Source organism: Pleurodeles waltl, chromosome 11 (genome assembly GCF_031143425.1).
Source record: "Pleurodeles waltl isolate 20211129_DDA chromosome 11, aPleWal1.hap1.20221129, whole genome shotgun sequence".
Lineage (NCBI taxonomy): Eukaryota > Metazoa > Chordata > Amphibia > Caudata > Salamandridae > Pleurodeles > Pleurodeles waltl.
In genome coordinates this window covers 325154660-325172813 of record NC_090450.1, presented here as the reverse complement: position 1 = coordinate 325172813, position 18154 = coordinate 325154660, and positions in this window count along the sequence as shown.

Sequence of the window (18154 nt, the reverse complement as noted above, 5' to 3'; positions counted from 1 at the left end):
TGAACAGGGCAAAGGCCGCCATGGATAAGCACCGCTGAACAAGGCCAAGACTGCCATGGTGAAGACCGCTGAACAGGGCAAAGACCGCCATGGTGAAGACCGCTGAACAGGGAAAAGACCGCCATGGCTGAGCACCGCTGAACAAAGCCAAGACTGCCATGGTGAAGACCGCTGAACAGGGCAAAGACCGCCATGGTGAAGACCGCTGAACAGGGCAAAGACCGCCATGGTGAAGACCGCTGAACAGGGCAAAGACCGCCATGGCTAAGCACCGCTGAGAGACTGTGGCTTTGCACTCCCCAGGATGTAACAGTGGGCAAGCCACCCACTGTAGAGACTTGAGAGACTGTGGCTTTGCACTCCCCAGGATGTAACAGTGGGCAAGCCACCCACTGTAGAGACTTGAGAGACTGTGGCTTTGCACTCCCCAGGATGTAACAGTGGGCAAGCCACCAACTGTAGAGACTTGAGAGACTGTGGCTTTGCACTCCCCAGGATGGCACAGTGGGCAAGCCACCCACTGTAGAGACTTGAGAGACTGTGGCTTTGCACTCCCCAGGATGTAACAGTGGGCAAGCCACCCACTGTAGAGACTTGAGATACTGTGGCTTTGCACTCCCCAGGATGCCACAGTGGGCAACCCACCCACTGAAGTGACTTGAGAGACTGTGGCTTTGCACTCCCCAGGATACATCAATGGTCATGGAGCCCCGTCGTGGATCTGGCTTTGCATTCATCTGGCTGAGGTGCCCCCCCTTCCCTTCCCCCTGAGGTGCCTGTATTGTTTCTATCTGATGCCCTGGCAGTGTTCTCTCGGATTTTGGTCAGGTATCTATTGTGGGCGTCGGCCATGCATTTTTGGACTGTTGGTGCACGGACATTGTTGTGTATATCTCTGCACTACTTGTATTGTACATTTATTTTTGACAGATTTCGTGATATATATATCCGTAAATTTTTTGATGACAAAACGGAAGTCCTCATCCTCGGCAACACCCCGTCTGCTTGGGACGACTCCTGGTGGTCCACGGCCCTCGCACCGCACCTACCCCCACAAACCACGGCCGCAACCTCGGCTTCATCTTGGACCCTCTTCTCACCATGACCAAACAAGTCAACGCCGTGTCCTCCGTCTGCTTCCTCACCCTCCGCATGCTCCGCAAGATCTTCCGCTGGATCCCCGCGACACTAGAAAAACCGTGACCCACGCCCTCGTCACGAGCCGCCTGGACTAGGGCAACACCCTCTATGCTGGGACCACCGCCAAGCTCCAAAAACGCCTGCAACGTATTCAAAACGTCTCGCCCGCCTCATCTTCGACGTACCCCGCAACAGCCACATCTCCGCACACCTGAGACACCTGCATTGGCTCCCAATCAGCAAAAGGATCACCTTACGACTTCTCACCCACGCACACAAAGCCCTCCACAACAAGGGACCGGATTACCTCAACCGTCGCCTCAGCTTCTACGCCCCCACCCGTCTCCTCCGTTCCTCGGGCCTCACGCTCGCTGCCGTCCCTCGCATCCGCCGCTCCACGGCGGGTGGGAGGTCCTTCTCCTTCCTGGCAGCCAAGACCTGGAACTCCCTCCCCACCAGCCTCAGGACCACCCAAGACCACTCCGCATTCCAGAGACCCCTAAAAACCTGGCTTTTTGAGCAGCAGTAACCCCCCCCCTTTTTTTCCCCTAGCGCCTTGAGACCCGCACGGGTGAGTAGCACGCTTTATAAATATTAATGATTTGATTTGATTTGATGAGTAGTATATTGGCACAATACAAAGTTTGACCGCTATTCGATTTGTCTTTGCATTCTTCCGGGGGGATTGTGGGTTGTTACTGTGATTTTTGTGACTGCATTGGTGTGTATGTTGTAATATGCGAGGGTGGGGGTGTTTGGTGGGTGTCCCTGTAACTTTTGCCTCCCCCCTCCCACGTGTCGTAGGTGCTGTACTCACCGATTTGTTCTGCGCCTACGTCGCTGTTGGTCGTAGATGAGCAGGAATGCAAGGGCAGATAAGATTTGTAGTTCCGGCTCCATGGTGCCCTCGTTCCTTGTGGGATGTGTTGCAGTGAGCGTTTTCCCATAGCACAAGCTGTTTCCGCCGTGTTTTTATCCACGGTGAATCCGCCCCGGAAAAGGTGGCGGATTGGTGTGTTGTGATAGTGTGGGAGGTACATTGTCTTCCGCCTGTCTGTTGGCGGTGACCGCCGCGATGTTTGTCTGTACCGTCGTGGCGGGCGATGTGTTAAAGTGGCTGTCTTAGTTGGCGGTTTCCGCCAGGGTCGTAATTCCCTTTTTTTGTCCGCCGGCCTGTTTGCAGTATTCCCGCAGCTTTAACACCGTCCGCCAGGGTTGTAATGACCACCTATATGTTTTCATAATTAATATTTCCCCCTACAGATGTTAAATTAGTCAGTTGAAACTTTAAATATTTACTAATAAAATATTGCACCTCCCTAGCAATAAAAAAAATACAAGCTGCAATCTAGTTTGATTTCAGAAGTGTTATGTTAGTTTACATTTCTACACAAAAATGATAATCTTTAGTAACAGAGGTCCAAAGATTATTAATAACAGTGTTAATTTATTTTATAAAATATTAAAACCCAAAACCTAATTTCTACCCCCAATAAATAATAAAACATAAATACATTTTATTTAAAATCTTTGCAACCTATGTTTAAATATATTATTTGAAATGCTTAAGAGTACTTAAATGACTAGTACTAGAATAAACAAAAAACACAGGCTGCTAACCATGAAGGTTAGCAAGCGCCAGTGGCCTTTTTCAAGAAACAGTCACAGCCGATTCAAACATTTGCCCATTCATTTGTGGAACTTCCCGCCCATATGGACCCTTACAAAACGATTTGCATGATTCTAGAAGAGAAGTTGCAAACATTAAAGAGCAGACTGGATCATATCAAGAACCTTATAACAAAGTTGCTGGATAGACAAGAAGGTGGTACTGTCTCAAATAGCTACATGGCACAAGTCCTGATAACCTCTAGCTGTCAAGGGGGCGAGCATCAATCAGGACATTGCTAAAACTATTGATCTGATGACCTCTGAAACCCAGGCACCATTATTAGCAGAATCTGTAATTTCTGGGTATCCCACGGAACATAAGGGAAAAGACACGACTGTTGCAGCTATATGAACAACCAACAACTGGTCCAGGGCTACTGCTACTGTGGGAAACTTGGTGGTGGGGCACAATGTTATGTGCAATACTGATGTACTGACTCTACCACCAGCAGTTAATCCATATTTCCTGGTTCTTGCAGGTTTACCGCCACTCTGGGCGAGGTGAGGTTGGGGATGATTTTTATCACTTTGAACATTGCAGTAACAACATTTTATAAAATTATGTTTTATTTGTTGTACAGTATTTATTCTGTAACTTTTATGGATGATTATTTCACCTGAATAAAGATTTTTGACTGACTGACTGACAATTATGAATACATTTTTTTTTAATCATAAAACTTGTGTTTATTAGACATATTTGTTTTTTAAAATTCTATAACATTTATAAGAAAGGTAATTTACCTATGCTTGAACGAACCTTCCACTCTCCCAAAAATAAATATGGCCAGAAACATTATCTCCATCCATATCGTGACAATCTCTTCAAATCTCACACTTAAAACTTCAAAAAATAGATCCCCACACCCCAGAAAATAGTATTCACCCTAGATTCTAACAAAAAAAATAGTTAAGTCCCTCCTGACTATCATAAATACCTAATATTATTACATTACCGACCCATAGCAGCTATCACCACCACAACCCATCTAAAAAACTTAACACACAAACCTTCACTTCATTAAAAATAACTGCCCCAGGAAATAAATTCCCTCCCTGACCCGTAAAAATACAAAAACACCCAGCATGTAAACAAAACCTCGCCACACTCCCATACACACTCAAAAGCAACACACTCCCCACCAAGGTCCCCTATGGCCTCTTAAAACATTCCCTAAATCCTAATAAACAAACATTTACCTGAAAAAATGTCCACACCCCAAAAAAACAACCCTGAACCAAAAAAAATTAAAAACTCAAAAACTTAAATTAACCCCCCCCCCCCCCCCAGTGGGCATAAATACAAAAACATATCACACATAACCCATTCCTAAAACCTAACACACAATACTTTACATTGCAAAACACAGATACATGCCCACAAGCCAATAATAAATAAATACTCACCATCAAACCTACAAATAAATTTGCAAATATTTAAATCAAAACCCACCCCACTGTCATAAATATTAAAAACAATACATTAGTAATCCAGGGCTCCTAAAACCCCCTACGACCCACCACCAAAACTTAATACACAAACCAGTATTTTCACAAAATGTCCACCCTTTAAAAAATACTCACCCTTATCCCTAAAAATCCCTTGCAACCTCTGTACACTACTCATCTATAAACTCAAGAAGTATTTCACAAATACCCCTTAACACTGCCCGTCACTGAACCCTAAAACACCCTTGCTACCCCTATACACTATCATCCCTAAACCTAAAACAAACAAAAAAATGTTTTGTTGCTGTGTTTAAAGGATCTTAGGACTGGGCTTGCAGTCTTCAGCAGGGCCCTTCGGGTATGTGAACCCTTGCAAAGGCCAGACTTTACAGACCCAGAACCTCAAGGACACTTCAGCATAGGTTCATGTATTTGTTACGGCTCGCATACCTTACATCAGGGTCCATGAACCTTAAAAATTAAGAAAACTAAGGGGTCAGGCAGAAGACTAAACTGTGTGCCAAACCCTACTGCCCATGGCCTAAGGATGTGTGTGGTGGGGTTGGTTGAGCGTCTGGCCAAGAGATCATACACAGCAGGACTTAACTGTCCCAAGTGCGTTGGGAACAGGAAACCAGCTGAAATTGAAAACCCTTTTATCCCTAAGGGCTCAGCAAGTTAACAGGGTAATGGAAGGCCTCTTTCAATTTGCAGCCAAACTTGGCCAGTAACTGGTCAAAGAGATTAAGACACTATACAGAGCCAAATGTATCTCTGCTGCATCATATGGGGCAGGCATTTGGGGATACGCTGATTGTTCGGAGTTACAAACTATCGAGAATGCTTTCCTGACTTTCAATAGTTCCTAGGGACTCATCAAACTCTTTTTTGTCATTCAGAGGTGGGCATGCATTATCGTCAGGACCAGATAGCCCTAGCCCTTCTGTTCATTTGGGTTAAAGTGTGGTGCAATGCTGAGCTTGGTTTTTCTAGACAAATATTAGGTGACTGTTCATCTACATGTAATGTTGAGAAAATAATGTGGATCAAGTACGTTAGGCAAGCTTTTAATGATCTGTGCTTGAATGCCCTTTTTAATAACCCTGCCCATAACTCATTAACAAAAGCTCAAATCAAGGAGGCTTTCTGGGTTAAGGTAAGGGAAAATCGGCACATATTAATTTCTAGACAGTGTTTTATTGCTCAACACATAGATCTCACGCCTACCCTAGTATTGGAATTTTATTTGTCGTTTGTTTTAAATATTCAGCATCAATTTTATTTGTTTAGATTGCATTTGGGCATTGGGCATCATTTGGTAGCCTTTTCCCTACAAAGTGGATGAGCGCAAAATCTTCCACCTTGCCCTTGTGATAATATATCACATTAATCTACTCTCCATTTTTTATTATTTTGTGCACTTTATAATTTGGTAAAAAAGGCTTTTTTACTTGCTCTATTGAGACATCTTAGGCCAATTTCGTATCGTGATGGCCTCAGATTTCTGCTTTCACTGGAATCTCAAGGGGTATGCATTGCAGTTTTACATTTTATTAGGGAGCACTTTCAATAAAGAAACGTTATGGTTAATAAAGGTCCTGAGGTCTGTATTTCATTGTATTGTTTCTTGCAGTCTGTATATGGTGTGCGGTTTACATCACCTACTGTATTTCACTTAGAATGTTGCCAATGATATCAGTGTGGGGACAGTTGGATGCGCAGAGAAACTGATCCCTATATGTTCATATTTTTTAAACTCTAATTTCTCCAAAACTACTACACGATTTACACCAAATCACAAAAGGCATGCTTTCTGTACCAAGAGCTAGCTTTCTGCCAAATTTGGTGTAATTCTTTTTAGTGATTCAGTCTATAGTCTTGTTTAAAAATTTAAAAAATCTTATTGACTTAAAATGGGGAAAAAGTGTTTTGGGACCTCCCCTTTTTCTCAGCCCCCTCCTGACAGATCACACCAAAACTTTCAAGACAGCAGCTGAACTGACCAAAGTATAAGTTGTGAACATTTTGTGAAGATTCTTCAAGTGGGGCTAAAGTTATTGGCAAAACAAAAAATACTCTGTCTATAGGAAAAAAAAGTCCTAACTATAAGCAACTGCCTTTAGATAATATCTCTGTGTGTGTGTGTGTGTGTGTATGTATTTCTTTAAGTTTACAGGGACATTTTAAGCATCAAAAACTATAATAATTCACCTGTTATAGCTAGAGTTATCTCAACTAATAAATTGTGTCCTAAGGTAACTATGACTTGTGCCGCTGCCATGCACAGTTCTTTCATCAAAAAGTTACTGCAAATATTACACTGATATTATCAATGATGTTATCAAAGATGTCATGAGTGCTGTAATGTGTGGGGTAATTAGCAGTGCATTGCGAGGGCATGAGTTATAGTTACCTTAGGGCACAAGTTATAGATATTTGAAATAACTATAACTATAACTATAACAGATGAATTTCTATGGTTTTGTAAGCTTACAATGTGAGCCTTACTATAACGTCCCTGTAACCTCTAGTTTCTTCATGAATTTCCATGCTTTTTAAATTCTATTTCCTAACTATAATGTCCCTGTAACCTTTAACTTTTTCAGTGAATTTCTATGGTGAATTTCTGCAGCCAGGCTCTGAGGTAAGCCCTCTAAAGGCACCCAACCTTCCATCATGCACGGTCTTCGGCGATGCGCAACAGGGGTTGCCCTCAAGGCATGGCCTGAAGTCAGCCCTTGCGGCCAACACCACTAAACCACCCAACCCTACTCTGCACTGCGGGAGTTGGCCACAGCCTATCTCTCTGGATGTAGAATAGGTGTAAGAGGGTGTATCTGGGGGTGAGAGTGGCTGTGAGAGTCTCTGTCTGGGTGTGAGAGTGCATTCATCAGTGTCTTAGTGGGCTTGTCAGTGTGAGTCTGTAAGTGGTTCTTGAGTGTCTGGGTCTGTGAGTGGGTGAGTAAGAGTCTGACTGGGGCTGTGAGTGGGTGCACAAAGGTCTGAGTGGGTCTGTGAGTGGTTGCGTGAGTGTCTGAGTGGCTCTGTAAGTGGGTGCATAAGGGTCTGAGTGGATAGGTGAGTGGGAGAAAGAGATTGAAAAAGAGAGAGAGAGAAAGAGGGTGAGAGGGAGGGAGATAGAGATAGAGAGTTTTTTTTGGCTTTGATTGATGATCCACTTAGAATGAGAGATCTCTGGACAAATTGAAAAGAAAAATGATTTGTCAATTAAAAAGAGTGAGATCACTTTTCAGTATGAGCCTTAAACATTTGACGTTTAAAATATAAAGGAGGGAAATGATCACAGATAAGTCTAGAGTAGAACCCCCAACCTCCACTGTGAGGGTCTGAGACCTTGACCATTAGACCAATGTTTTTTTGTTTTTTTTTATATTTATTCATTTGGTGCTCTTTATGGGCCATTTGGGACAGCAGGGTAGCCTCAACGATTCCCATGTGGTCCCAGCCAGCTTCCACCTCCTGCGTGAGCCGGCATTGACTCAGCAAGCAGCAAGCAAGGAGCTGCTTTTAATAACAGCTCCCTCTCCTTGATGGAGCAATGTTTTCATCTGTCTTTCCTACACGCATATCTGCGTACAGGAAAAACAGATGAAAACTCTTCTTTCTGACAGTGGGACCTGTTTGACAGGTCCCGCTGTCAGAAAGTTGAGTTATGTTTGCTTTTTCTTGGTGGAAGCAGTCAGCTCCCACCAAGCAAAAGCAAACAGCTATGTCCCAGTGGTGGGCCCCCAAGATATAGCAGGAGCCGGCCCTGGGGGGTGGTGGTCCTCAGGGCCATCAATGGCTCCTCGAGGGGGGGCCATGTGGTCCCCCTCCTGTGAACAATGCCACGGGGAGGTGGTTGTCCCTGGGGCTAATGAGGTCCCAAACAGATCCCCCTATCATTATTTTTATTATAGACCTGAGGAGGTGGTGGGGTGCCTGGGGCTGCAAGGGCACCAGGCAGCCTCCCTGCATTAATGTTGAATAAAGCACTAGTGAGGTGGCGATCCCTGGGTCTGTGGGGGAGGCTGATGGGCCTCCACCACACAAATAAAATATTTAGGCCCGGGGAGGTGGTGTTCCCCGGGGTATGGGGGGGCCACGTTGGCCCCAGCACATATTTTCTGCATCGCCCCAGGCATGTGGTGGTCCCCGCAGCTACCATAGGGACGGGCGGCCCCCATCACAAATAAACAGTGCCCCCAGTTCTTGGTTCACCCTGGGGCTTAAAAAAGATGAAACATGGGAGCCACGACTCCTGCTGTAAAATTTTTGCTCTGGGGGTCCCTGTGGGACACCAGCCTCCTGAGCTAAGCGGTCAGGTTGTCTCTACCTTCGGCCCTTTTCTTTTTTTTAACATTATTTGATTGGGACTTGGCTCAAGCAGAGTCCCAACATGACTTACAGCAAACAACAGAAAGCCTAATCTATGTACCGAAAGCTACCATTCTGCCACATTTGGTGCAAACCGTCCTGCAGTTCGGGCTGTAGTCGTGTTCAAAGCTTCTATGGGAATTAATGTGGGAAGTGCACTTTTTTCGACCCCCCCTTTTTTTCACCCCTCGCTTGAAAGATCTCCATGAAACGTCCCACGCACAACATGATTCTCTGGCACACTTTTTTGAAAATTCTGAGAAGATATGTCAAACAGCACCAAAGATTTAGGCAAGTCAAAAAATTATTTTGCTATGGAAACATACGTCCCAACTATAACTACCTACTGGTGATTGAAAGTAGGCAGTAGGTAACATATATGCATATATATATATATATATATGTATATATATATATATATATATGTATATATATATATATATGTTCCATAGACATGTTTTGGTGAAGAGCTTGCCTTTGTCAGTTACAATGTTTACTCCAAACTGACAACGTTTTAATTAATAAAAAGGGCTCTACAAAACTGTTGAGCACTTCCATCATTTCCACATTACATTATAAATCATCAAATCCAACCCATCTATTGCACTTAAGTGTCCCCCACGAGTAAACACAAAGACCCTGATAGGTTATAAAACATTTGTGGCTACTCTACTCGCATCACTGCTGTGTCTCTCTGAAATCACCAAATCAGACCCAAGTGGGTACTCTCTTCGGATGTTGCAATACCAAACAAATTATATATTTGAAATTTAAGAAATTATGAAAAGGTCATACAATGTGACAACTCTTAATGGTGCTGCAGAGACTTGTACAATACTCCCAAGCCTATTTTAAGTATAATGTCACTCAATCAATGAAGCCCAAGTGGGCCAACTGGAACCCCCTTCAGTGCATTTAACATTTATAGTACGTACATGACATGCTTTCAAAACAAAATCACAATCTCCTTAACCTCTCAAGTCATAAACAATATTATCATTAAAAAATCATAGTAGCATGACCTGGAATGTTGTATTTCAGAGTCCTGACTCTCTTGGCCCTAGCCAGGATAGAAATAATAGCTCTCCTGTCTCATCCCAGTGGAAATCCATCTGGCACTTTTTCTGAAAAAGATACAAAAGAGACCATATATTAACATCAACAGCCTTAAATATGTACTGGCATCTCTTCATCACAATTGAGTCCTTCTGGTTTCCTATGGTCAAATGAAATGATGTAGCCCAATTCCATCATTCTAAGATGTTTTTCTCTGTTCCCCCCTCACATATTTTTGGGAATCCCATCAATTACACTATATTTCAATCCATGCTCATTACCTTTTTGTTCAGCATTGAAGTGTCTCACCACAGGATATGTGGTGTCCAAGTTCCTTATGGCTCGAAGATGCTGCAATATCCTCCTATGTACAGGTAAGGTGATGTTACCTACATATACTTTAGGACATGGACATCTGAGTATATACACTATGTATTCACCTTTACATGTAAAGTGTCCTCTAATCTTATATATCCCCTTCCAAACATTTTAATTTTCATACTTTTTTCTCCTTTCTTGTATGCATTGCACTTCGAGCATTTATCAAAAACCCCTTGTGGTTTCAGCCAGGACCCTCTCTCCTCCCTCACATCACTTCTGACGAGGGCATCCCTTATGGATTTTGTTTATCTGTATATGACCAGTGGTCTCCTTGGGAGATCTTCCCCAGTTACTGCATCACTTTTCCAGAGCTGCCAATTATTTCTTAAGGCAGTACACACCAAATTGTGTCCTGCCATTGAAGTAATTATGAACCTATGTTTGTTATCTATTTTTTTTCTTAGCTTTCTTAAACACCAGGCTCTTCCTTTCCACTGGTTGAAACTTTATACATGCCATATACTGCTAATGTGCATCATCATGTTTTCCTGTGCTCTCTGAAAGTCTTCCGGTTAATTATATCTTCTCTTTCCTCTCAGAATTTCCCAATAAAGGATGCTTTCATTCAGGGGTACAGGATGGAAACTATAGACATGCAGGATACCATTGCCTGCCGTTGGTTTTCTTAATACTTCTGTTATGTGCCTACCTTTAAACGTTGGTTTTACATCCAGAAATTCCACTGCAGACTCACTGATATGATTGATAAATTTGAGGTTCAGATCATTCCCATTTGCTTCCACCACAAACCTTTGGGCTGACTCTATATTACATCTCCATATCACAAAAGTATTATCTATGAATTGTGCCCACAAGGTTATGTTCGCACTCCACCTGCTCATTGAGGGACTGCTGAGCACTTGTTCCTCCCACCATCCCAAATGCAGATTCACATAGCTCGGGGCAAAACAGATGCCCATCACAGTCCCACCTCTTTTTCTGAAAAATGTCATAATTGAAGAAGAAAAAAATATATTCAAGGCACCATTCAATCATTCTTAAAAGCATCTTAGTGTGATTGTAAAATCTAATAGGGCTTGTTCTCAAAAGGTATACCTCAGCCCTTAGACCAATCTCATGATGTTTGCTCGTATAGAGCAAAACAACATCCAAAGTCATGAATAAAAACCCTTCTTCCCAAATGATATTAAATATCCTGCTAAGGAAGTCAGTGGTGTCCTTTGTGTAGGAAGCTAAGTTCTCAACAAAAGGGTGTAGAAAGTGTTCAACATATTTAGAGATGTTTTCAAACAGGCTATCCTGCGCCGCAATAATCGCCAGTGGTTTTGTCGTATCCTTATGTACCTTGGGAATAAAGTAGACCACAGAGAGTTTAGGATAATAATTTCTCAGAAAACTATATTCTTCATTACTTAGTAACCCTTGTGACCAACATTCCACTAACAGTTTAGTGAATCCATCACATGGTCTATTGAAAGGTGCCATATCTGTTTTCATAAAAGAACCAGAGACCCTGAGCTGTTTATAAACGTCATATGGGCTGTTTATGACCACAAGACAACATTACCTCTCTTGTTGGAGCTACTTACTACAATTTCCTTGTTTTGGATTATCCTATTAACAGTATTCCTGACGCTCCCATCAAAGTCAGGTCTTTTTGTCATAATCTTCATCCTTATACTCTTCAATTCTTTTGTCACACTCTCCATGAATTGGTCTATGCAGTTATTTATACTAAATAATGTTATCTTTAATTTTGGTTTAAATATTGTATTTCCTCCCTCTCCCAGCCACACCTCATTTGTTTTCTAGCATTTCTACAACATCTCTTTCCATCACTTACCCTCCTTATTCCAACCCCATCAATTCTCTTATTAATTCCAAGTCATCTACTTTCAGAATGCTAGAGGGGTAATCTATTGCTGGGGCTAGGCTGCTGTTTTTTTCTAACATTCTCAGTTTGTGTAATTTACAAAGTTTCAGTTTCCTGGAAACATATGCAAGTCACTTCTAGCCTGTACATAATCAAAATTACTTTTCTCAGGAGAAAATAGACCTACAGATAAATTCAGCACATCCTCTGTGGACAGTTCCATGTCTTTGAAGTTAATTATCGTTTTAGGGTCCATCAATAACATCTGTTGCTCCTGGTGATCTTCCCATAGCCGTTCCTGGCTGAACAAAACTAAGGTTACAGGGACGTTATAGTTAGGTTCAGATTTTACATGCACAAAATCATAGAAATTCAGCATTTTGTTGTGGAATAGTTCATATCTTTATATTTTATTTGTGTTTACAGTAACAACGTGAATTAATATGTCAAATTTGAAAAGTAAACAGCATTTTAAGGCAATACGGAATTATGTATTAAAAATGTGCTTTTCTTTTGCGGTAGATTGACACAATTGAGTAGGTTTAATAAAACTGTGAAATTGGACAATTAAGTGCAGTATGGGGCAGTTCATTTAATATTTGGCTTACTGGATTTTGTGTTTACAGAGTTTACTTTCACACAGTCAGGAGGATTCTTTGGATCGGCTTGCAGGGGTGAGCTTGTCAGCTGTGCTAATTATTTCACCAAGAGCATTACTGTCATTGTGAAAGTGTTCTTACCATCACTGAAAGGAAATAGCAATGCTGTGTTAACCATCCAATTAATATTTCATTTGTGTAGGATACCCTAATTTCCTGTATAGGCTACTATAACGCATGTCACTACCATAAATTCCATTCCCATGCATGGGAGACAGTGCACGCCTAAGTTAATGAAAATAACCATTTCCACGCATTCCACAGCATTGCAGTGCTTTTGATATTGGACTGTATTAAAATGCACTGTAACATGAAACTAAAACAGTTTATAATTCACTCCCAAAAAATGACAAATAAAGGTACAAATGGCTATAAGCTAACATAAATAAAGTACTAAAGTGAAAAAGATAATGTGCCCTTAGCCCTCAGCTACATTGCTGCCAAAAATACCTCAAAGAATGATATTTCATTTAAAACAAGAATTTCAATAATTAAAATAATTATAGGTTTTCACAGCTGTTTAACAACCACAACAATTTCTGTCAGGATTATCACTGTGGTATTTCCTTTTTTAGAAAAAAATATTTAGTGTTAAAAATGCATAAAATGAAACACTGCCGTGTTCTGGTGCCACTGTTTAGGAGATCTCTGAGATAACAACACAGCAGATGACAGGGAAACTGGTCACATTACCTTCCATTCGAATACTTCCAAATTTTAAGGTACGTATTATGACAATAGAGGTTGAATACATTTAATATATTAAAATAAATAACTAGTTAATCCAATAATTGAAATATATTACTCAACATAATATATATATATAGAGGATGTACATAGAAAAAAGGCAAAAGATTTTCAAATTCAAGAGAACTGTACCATTTTCAAAAGAAACTTAAATCGGGGCTTCAAAATTATTGTGGTACTTCTATTTTTAACAAAATTATTGATAATTTTAAAAATAGATGAAAATAGTATTTTTTTCCACAAAATGTTCAGCATTGAAGTAATATTAAACTGTCACAAAGATTATATAGAACCTGTGAGGTGCAAATTAATCTGCAAACCAGAAAAAGTCCTTGTTGCTATTTAAAATAAAATGACAATTTCAATATATGTAACATGTTTAAAAATAATATAAGATACAAGTAATAAATAGATTTAGTAAAGCAATATCAAACCACTTTTTCCTATTAGGTTCAACAACAGTAAACAAAGGTAAAGTTTGAAAGAGAAATAGATTGTTAGATTTTTAAAGGTATATTCATGGTATGGAGAGAATTAGTCAACCAATCACTCATTGAGTATCTGTCAAGTATTTTAGAGATAAATGCATTGGGAGGCCAATAACCCAAGGAGACTTGGGGGCTCATTACAGCATTGGTGGTCCCAATGCCACGGGAAAATGCTACAGTCATGCCAGCTGTGTCCCTCCCCCCACCTCCCAGTCCTATTACAATGTTCCCACCGGGCTGACTGGCCTTCTCCCAAATGTATATAGTGCATGCTAAAATACAAGGAAATACAGTGCCGACTTTTCTCCCTGTTACAAGTACCAAGATATACACAGAGAATTAATAAACTGGATTACCATGTAAACAGATAAAATCTAACTGTTAGAAATGGGTTTTTTGATTGGCAGTCAGGTTACCCCCTGTCCAAGCAAAAGCCCTCACTCTAGTCAGGGTAAGTCACACACAATCCAAGATTATCCTGTGCCCACCCTCTGGTAGCTTGGCACGAGCAGTCAGGCTTAACTTAGAAGGCAATGTGTAAAGTATTTGTGCAATAATTCATACAATACCACCATATAGCACCACAAAAATACACCACACAGTCTTTAGAAAAATATATAATATCTATCAGGATAATTGTAGGTCAAAAAGAATAAAGTTGCAATGGGAAATTGTAGAGATATCACTGAAAAGTGATATAAAGGCGGTCATTCTGACCCTGGCGGTCAAAGACCGCCAGGGCGGAGGACCGCGGGAGCACCGCCGACAGGCCGGCGGTGCTCCAATGGGGATTCCGACCGCGGCGGTAAAGCCGCGGTCGGACCGGCACCACTGGCGGGCTCCCGCCAGTGTACCGCCGCCCCATTGAATCCTCCAAGGCGGCGCAGCTTGCTGCGCCGCCGAGGGGATTCCGACCCCCCCTACCGCCATCCAGATCCCGGCGGTCCGACCGCCAGGATCCGGATGGCGGTAGGGGGGGTCGCGGGGCCCCTGGGGGCCCCTGCAGTGCCCATGCCACTGGCATGGGCATTGCAGGGGCCCCCGTAAGAGGGCCCCTAAATGTATTTCACTGTCTGCTGCGCACACAGTGAAATACGCGACGGGTGCAACTGCACCCGTCGCACAGCTTCCACTCCGCCGGCTCGATTCCGAGCCGGCTTCATCGTGGAAGCCTCTTTCCCGCTGGGCTGGCGGGCGGTCTGAAGGCGACCGCCCACCAGCCCAGCGGGAAAGTCAGAATTACCGCCGCGGTCTTTCGACCGCGGAACGGTAACCTGACGGCGGGACTTTGGCGGGCGGCCTCCGCCGCCCGCCAAGGTCAGAATGAGGGCCAAAGTGTCTTAAGTCTTTAGAATAGAAACAAAGTCTCTTTCAAGCACAAGTACCTGGTTTAGCGTAGAAAAATCTCCTCAGAGGGCCACAAGAGAAGAGGTGCGTGGAAAAAGGGTATGTGCGTCGATTTCTCCCCAGCACACACGGACTTGCGTCGTTATTTTCCACGCGGGGAAGTCGGGCGTCGTTTTCCGGCGTGCGGACAGTCTCTTTCTGTGGATCGCGGGGATTACCAGATGTCCCTGGTCTGTACGTGGATTTTCCTGCTTGTTCTCCGGCTGCGCGTCGGTCTGCGGGGCTGCGCGTCGAAATTACGATCTCAAGGCAGGCGTCGCGTCGATTTCTCCTCTAGACTTCGATCTGCGGGGCTGCGCGTTGAAATTACGATCTCACGGCAGGCGTCGCGTCGATTTCTCCTCTAGAGGTCGGGCGGCGTTGTCCTTGCGAGGCCGTGCGTCGGATCTTCGATCGTCCCAAGAGCGTTGCGTCGATCAGTGTCGGAGTGCGGCGTTTTTCTCGCCGCGAACAAGCTGTGTGTCGAAAGTTTCGGCGCACGGAGCGTCCAAGTAAAAGAGAGAAGTCTTTTTGGTCCTGAGACTTCAAGGAACAGGAGGCAAGCTCTATCCAAGCCCTTGGAGAGCACTTTCACAGCCAGACAAGAGTTCAGCAAGGCAGCAGGGCAACAGCAAGGCAGCAGTCCTTTGTAGAAAGCAGGCAGGTGAGTCCTTTGAGCAGCCAGGCAGTTCTTCTTGGCAGGATGTAGTTTCTGGTTCAGGTTTCTTCTTCAGCAAGTGTCTGCTGAGGTAGGGCAGAGGCCCTGTTTTATACCCAAATGTGCCTTTGAAGTGGGGGAGACTTCAAAGAGTGGCTAAGAAGTGCACCAGGTCCCCTTTCAGTTTAATCCTGTCTGCCAGGGTCCCAGTAGGGGGTGTGGCAGTCCTTTGTGTGAGAGCAGGCCCTCCACCCTCCCAGCCCAGGAAGACCCATTCAAAATGCAGATGTATGCAAGTGAGGCTGAGTACCCTGTGTTTGGGGTGTGTCTGAGTGAATGCACAAGGAGCTGTCAACCAAGCCCAGCCAGACGTGGATTGTAAGGCACAGAAGGATTTAAGTGCAAAGAAATGCTCACTTTCTAAAAGTGGCATTTCTAGAATAGTAATATTAAATCCGACTTCACCAATCAGCAGGATTTTGTATTACCATTCTGGCCATACTAAATATGACCTTCCTGCTCCTGTCAGATCAGCAGCTGCCACTTCAACAGTGTATGAGGGCAGCCCCAATGTTAGCCTATGAAGGGAGCAGGCCTCACAGTAGTGTAAAAACGCATTTAGGAGTTTTACACTACCAGGACATATAACTACACAGGTACATGTCCTACCTTTTACCCACACAGCACCCTGCTCTAGGGGTTACCTAGGGCACACATTAAGGGTGACTTATATGTAGAAAAAGGGGAGTTCTAGGCTTGGCAAGTACTTTTAAATGCCAAGTCGAGGTGGCAGTGAAACTGCACACACAGGCCTTGCAATGGCAGGCCTGAGACCAGGAAAAGGGGCTACTTAAGTGGGTGGCACAACCAGTGCTGCGGGCCCACTAGTAGCATTTAATTCACCAGCCCTATGCACATAAAGTGTACCTTACTAGGGACTTATAAGTAAATTAATAGTCCAATCAGGTATGATTCCAGGTTACCATGTTTTAGGGGAGAGAGCATATGCACTTTAGCCCTGGTTAGCAGGGGTAAAGTGTGCAGAATCTATAAACCAGCAAAAACAGTGTCCAAAAAGTGGAGGGAGGCAGGCAAAAAGTTAGGGGTGACTACCCTAAGGCTGTCAGGTCTAACACTAACCTTCAAACATTACCTTACATTTCAAACTCTCAATGTTTTTTAATGCTAGAAAAGAAATGTTGATATAAAATTCCAACAACATTTATTATTTTTACTAAAAGGTTCTCAGTTAAAATAATATTATTTTACATATTATTTATTATATTATTTACGTATTATATGTTTTCATAATTAATATTTCTCCCTACAGATGTTAAATTAGTGAGTTGAAACTTTTAATATTTACTAATAAAATATTACACCTCCCTAGCAATAAAAAAAATACAAGCTGGAATCTAGTTTGATTTCAGAAGTGTTATGTTAGTTTACATTTCTACACAAAAATGATAATCTTTAGTAACAGAGGTCCAAAGATTATTAATAACAGTGTTAATTTATTTTATAAAATATTAAAACCCAAAAACTAATTTCTACCCCCAATAAATAATAAAACATAAATACATTTTATTTAAAATCTTTGCAACCTATGTTTAAATATATTATTTGAAATGCTTAAGAGTACTTAAATGACTAGTGCTAGAATAAACAAAAAACACAGGCTGCTAACCATGAAGGTTAGCAAGCGCCGTTGTCCTTTTTCAACAAACAGCCACAGTAAATTCAAACATTTGCCCATTCATTTGTGGAACTTCCCGCCCATATGGACCCTTACAAAATGATGTGCATGATTCTAGAAGAGAAGTTTCAAACATTACAGAGCAGACTGGATCATATCAAGAACCTTATAACAAAGTTGCTGGATAGACAAGAAGGTTGTACTGTCTCTAATAGCTACATGGCACCAGTCCTGATAAATTCTAGCTGTCAAGGGGTCAAGCATCAATCAGGACATTGCTAAAACTATTGATCTGATGACCTCTGAAACCCAGGCACCATTATTAGCAGAATCTGTAATTTCTGTGTATCCCATGCAACATAAGGGAACAGACACGACTGTTGCAGCTGTATGAACAACCAACAACTGGTTCAGGGCTAATGCTACTGTGGGAAACTTGGCGGCGGGGCACAATGTTATGTGCAATACTGATGTACTGACTCTACCACCAGCAGTTAGTCCATATTTCCTGGTTCTTGCGGGTTTACCGCCACTCAGGGCGGGGTGAGGTTGGGGATGATTTTTATTACTTTGCACATTGCAGGAACAAAATTTTATAAAATTATGTTTTAT